This window comes from Silene latifolia, chromosome X (assembly GCF_048544455.1).
Source record: "Silene latifolia isolate original U9 population chromosome X, ASM4854445v1, whole genome shotgun sequence".
NCBI lineage: Eukaryota > Viridiplantae > Streptophyta > Magnoliopsida > Caryophyllales > Caryophyllaceae > Silene > Silene latifolia.
In genome coordinates, this window is record NC_133537.1 from 343,327,051 (window position 1) to 343,332,897 (window position 5,847).

Sequence of the window (5,847 nt, forward strand, 5' to 3'; positions counted from 1 at the left end):
TTTGGAATCAACCTCTTCGATTTCGGCCTCAAATAACGAGCTTTAACACATTTTTCACGATAATCCGAGTTTCGGTGAATCTTTGGGTTTGCACACACCGGCACCCCAAATGTCTTCCGTTGGTCCTCAAACTTTGCGTGGCTGCTTTATCTGACCCGAGGAACTTTCTATGTGATTTCCGGAAAATTTTGTTTGGGACTCCTAATCCCGAAAACCGTGTATTATACACTTCAATTTCACCGTTCGGAAGGTCGTATCGGACCTTGTTTCCTTTTTCCCCTGTATTCAATCACGCGTCCGAGCTCATTTCAGGAATCAACGTGTTCGATTTCAGACTCAAATAACGAGCTTTAACACATTTTTCACGATAATCCGAGTTTCGGCGAATCTTGGTTTGTGGTACACCGGCACCCCCAAATGTCTTCCGTTGGTGCTCAAACTTTGCGTGGCCGCTTTATCGACCCGAGGAACTTTCTATGTGATTTTCGGAGAATTTTGTTCCGGGACCTCTAATCCCGAAAAATCGTGTATTATATACTTCAATTTCGGACCGTTCGGAAGGTCGTACCGGACTTTTTTTTCTCCCTGTTTTTCAATCACGTGTCCGAAGCTCATTTCAGGAATCAACTGTCCATTTCAGCCTCAAATAACGAGCTTTAACACATGTTTCACGATAATCCGAATTTCGAGCGAATCTTTGGTTTATGGCACACCGGCACCCCAAATGTTTTCCGTTGGTGCTCTAACTTTGCGTGTCCGCTTTATCGACCGAGGAACTTTCTATGTGTTTTCCGGAGAATTTTGATCCGGACCCGAAATCGAAAAATCGTGTATTATACACTTCAATTTGAGTCGTTCGGAAGGTCATCTGGAACCTGTTTCTTTTTCTCCTGTTTTTCAATCACGCGCGACGAGCTCAATTCAGAATCAATTTCGATTTGGGAATCAACCCGTTCGATTTCGAGAATCAACCTTTGTTCGATTTCGATCTCAAATAACGAGCTTTAACACATTTTTCACGATAATCAAGTTTCGGCGAATCTTTTGGTTTGTGGCACACCAAGCACCCCCAAATATCTTCCGTTGGTGCTCAAACTTTGCGTGGTCGCTTTATCTGACCCGAGGAACTTTCTATCTGATTTCCGAAGAATTTTATTCCGGACTCGAAATCCCGAAAAAACCGTGTATTATACACTTCAATTTCGTACCGTTATGAAGGTCGTACGGAACCTGTTTCTTTTTCTCCCTGTTTTTCAATCACGCGTCCGAGCTCATTTCAGGAATAAACATGTTCGATTTCAGCCTCAAATAACGAGCTTTAACACATTTTTCACGATAATCGAGTTTCGGCGAATCTTTGGTTTGGGCACACCAAGCACTCCCAAATATCTTCCGTTGGTGCTCAAACTTTGCGTGGTCGCTTATTATCGACCCGAGGAACTTTCTATGTGATTTCCGGAGAATTTTATTCCGGACCTCGGAATCCCGAAAAACCGTGTATTATACACTTCAATTTTCAAACCGTTTCGGAAGGTCGTATCGGAACCTGTTTCTTTTTCTCCTGTTTTTCAATCACGCGTCCGAGCTCATTGGAAACCTGTTGAAACAATCCAACGTGTTCGATTTGACCTCAAATAACGAGCTTTAACACATTTTTCACGATAATTCGAGTTTCGGCAGATATCTTTGGTTTGTGGCACACCGGCACCCCAAATGTCTTCCGTTGGTGCTCAAACATTGCGTGACCGGTTTATCTGACCCGAGGAACTTTCTATGTGATTTCTTGAGAATTTTATTCCGGGACCTGAAATTCCGAAAAATAGTATATTATACACTTCAATTTCACCGTTCGGAAAGTCGTCTTTGGAACCTATTTCTTTTTCTCCTGTTTTTCAATCACGCGTCCGAGCTCATTTCAGGAATCAACCTGCTCGATTTTCAGAATCAACTGTTCGATTTCAGCCTCAAATAACGTGCTTTAACACATTTTTCACGATAATCAAGTTTGGCGAATGCTTTGGTTTGTGGCACACCAAGCACACCCCAAATATCTTCCGTTGGTGCTCAAACTTTGCGTGGCCGCTTTATCTAACCCGAGGAACTTTCTATGTGATTTCGGAGAATTTTGTTCGGGACTCTAATCCCGAAAAACCGTGTATTATACACTTCAATTTCAGCCGTTCGGAAGGTCGTGCGGACCTTGTTTCCTTTTCTCCTGTTATTCAATCACGCGTCCGAGCTCATTTCGGGAATCAACGTGTTCGATTTCACCTCAAATAACGAGCTTTAACACATTTTTCACGATAATCCGAGTTTCGGCGAATCTTTGGGTAATCGGGCACCCCAAATGTCTTCCGTTGGTGCTCAAACTTTGCGTGGCTGCTTTATCTGACCCGAGGAACTTTCTATGTGATTTCAGGAGAATTTTGTTCGGGACCTCGGAATCCAAAAACCGTGTTTATATACTTCAATTCAACCGTTTGGAAGGTCGACGGACTGTTTCTTTTTCTCCTGTTTTTCAATCACGTGTCCGAGCTCATTTCAGAATCAACATGTTCCATTTTGACCTCAAATAACGAGCTTTAACACATGTTTCACGATAATCCGAATTTCGGTACGAATTTGGTTTGTGGCACACCGCACCCCAAATGTTTTCCGTTGGTCCTCAAACTTTGCGTGGCCGCTTTATCTGCCCCGAGGAACTTTCTATGTGATTTCCGGAAAATTTTGTTCAGGGACCCCGGAATACCGAAAAACCGTGTATTATACACTTCAATTTGAACTCTTCGGAAGGTCGTACCGGACCTTGTTTCCTTTTTCTCCCTGTTTTCAATCAACGCGTCCGAGCTCAATTAGGGAATCAACCTGTTCGATTTCAGCCTCAAATAACGAGTTTTAACACATTTTTCACGATAATCCGAGTTTCGGTGAATGCTGGTTTGTGGCACACCGGCACCCCCAAATGTCTTCCGTTGGTGCTCAAACTTTGCGTGGTCGCTTTAACTAACCCGACGAACTTTCTATGTGATTTCCGGTGAATTTTATTCCGGGACCCCGGAATTCAAAAAAACCGTGTATTATATACTTCAATTTCAGCCGTTCTTAAGGCCGTACCGGAACCTGTTTCTTTTTCTCCCTGTTTTTCAATCACGCGTACGAGCTCAATTCAGGAATCAACCTGTTCAATTTCAGGAATCAACCTGTTCGATTTCAGGAATAGACCTGTTCGATTTCAACCTCAAATAACGAGCTTTAACACATTTTTCACGATAATCCGAGTTTCGGCGAATGCTGGTTTGTGGCACACCGGCACCCTCAAATATTTTCTGTTGGTGCTCAAACTTTGCGTGGTCGCTTTATTTGACCCGAGGAACTTTCTATGTGATTTCTGAAGAATTTTATTCCGGGACTTCGAAATCCCGAAAAACCGTGTAGTATACACTTTAATTTCAGCCGTTATGAAGGTCGTACCGGAACCTGTTTCTTTTTCTCCCTGTTTTTCAATCACGCGTCCGAGCTCATTTCAGGAATCAACGTGTTCGATTTCAGCCTCAAATAACGAGCTTTAACACATTTTGCACGATAATCCGAGTTTCGGCGAATCTTTGGTTTGTACACCGCACACCCCAAATATCCTCCGTTGGTGCTCAATCTTTGCGTGGTCGCTTTATCGACCGAGGAACTTCCTATGTGATTTCCGGAGAATTTTATTCCGTGACCCGGGAAACCCGAAACACCGTGTATTATACACTTCAATTTCAGCCGTTCGGAAGGTCGTATCGGAACCTGTTTGTTTTTCTCCCTGTTTTTCAATCACGCGTCCGAGCACATTTCAGGAATCAACCTGTTCTATTTCAGAAATCAACGTGTTCGATTTCAGCCTCAAATAACGAGCTTTAACACATTTTTCACGATAATCCGAGTTTCGGTGAATCTTTGGTTTGTGGGCACAGCACCCTCAAATATTTTTCGTTGGTGCTCAAACTTTGCGTGGTCGCTTTATTTGACCCGAGGAACTTTCTATGTGATTTCTGAAGAATTTTATTAGGGACTTCAAATCCTAAAAACCGTGTAGTATACACTTTAATTTCAGCCGTTATGAAGGTCGTACCGGAACCTGTTTCTTTTTCTCCCTGTTTTTCAATCACGCGTCCGAGCTCATTTCAGGAATCAACGTGTTCGATTTCAGCCTCAAATAACGAGCTTTAACACATTTTGCACGATAATCCCAGTTTCAGCGAATGCTGGTTTGTGGCACACCGACACCCCCAAATATCCTCCGTTGGTGCTCAATCTTTGCGTGGCTGCTTTATCTGACCCGAGGAACTTTCTATGTGATTTCCGGAGAATTTTATTCCGTGACCCGGGAAACCCGAAACACCGTGTATTATACACTTCAATTTCAGCCGTTCGGAAGGTCGTACCGGAACCTGTTTCTTTTTCTCCCTGTTTTTCAATTACGCGTCCGAGCTCAAATCAGGAATCAACCTGTTTGATTTCAGGAATCAACCTGTTCGATTTCAGCCAAAAATAACGAGCTTTAACACATTTTTCACGATAATCCGAGTTTCGACGAATGCCGAATTATGGCACACCGGCACCCCCAAATATCTTCCGTTGGTGCTCAAACTTTACGTAGTCGCTTTATCTGACCCGAGGAACTTTCTATGTGATTTCCGGAGAATTTTATTCCGGGACCCCGAAATCCCGAAAAACCGTGTATATACACTTCAATTTCAGCCGTTCGGAAGGTCATACCGGAACCTGTTTCTTTTTCTCCCTGTTTTTCAATCACGCGTCCGAGCTCATTTCAGGAATCAACCAGTTCGATTTCAGGAATCAACCTGTTCGATTTCAGTCTCAAATAACGTGCTTTAACACATTTTTCACGATAATCCGAGTTTCGGCGAATGCTGGTTTGTGGCACACCGGCACCCCCAAATGTCTTCCGTTGGTGCTCAAACTTTGCGTGGCTGCTTTATCTGACCCGAGGAACTTTCTATTTTATTTCCGGAGAATTTTATTCCGGGACCTCGAAATCCCGAAAAACCGTGTATTATACACTTCAATTTCAGCCGTTATGAAGGTCGTACCGGAACCTGTTTCTTTTTCTCCCTGTTTTTCAATCACGCGTCCGAGCTCATTTCAGGAATCAACGTGTTCGATTTCAGCCTCAAATAACGAGCTTTAACACATTTTTCACGATAATCGAGTTTGGCGAATGTTTGGTTTGGCACACCGACACCCCCAAATATATTCCGTTGGTGCTCAATCTTTGCGTGGCTGCTTTATCTGACCCGAGGAACTTTCTATGTGATTTCCGGAGAATTTTATTCCGGACCCGAATCAAAAACCGTGTATTATACACTTCAATTTCGGCTGGGAAGGTCGTACGGAACCCGTTTTTTTTCTCCTCGTTTTTCAATCACGCGTCCGAGCTCATTTAAGGAAACAACCTGTTCGATTTCAGCCTCAAATAACGAGCTTTAACACATTTTTCACGATAATTCGAGTTTAGCGAATCTTTGGTTTGTAATACAGGCACCCCCAAATGTCTTCCGTTGGTGCTCAAACTTTGCGTGACCGCTTTATCGACCGAGGAACTTTCTATGTGATTTCTTGAGAATTTTATTAGGGACCTCGAAACGAAAAATAGTGTATTATACACTTCAATTTGGTACATTCGGAAGATCCGTGCCGGAACTGTTTCTTTTCTCGGTTTTTTCAATCATGCGTCGAGCTCATTGGAATCAACGTGTTTAATTTCCAGCCTCAAATAACGTGCTTTAACATTTTCGATAATCAGTTTCGTGAATCTTTGGTTTGTAGCACAAACACCCCAAATAT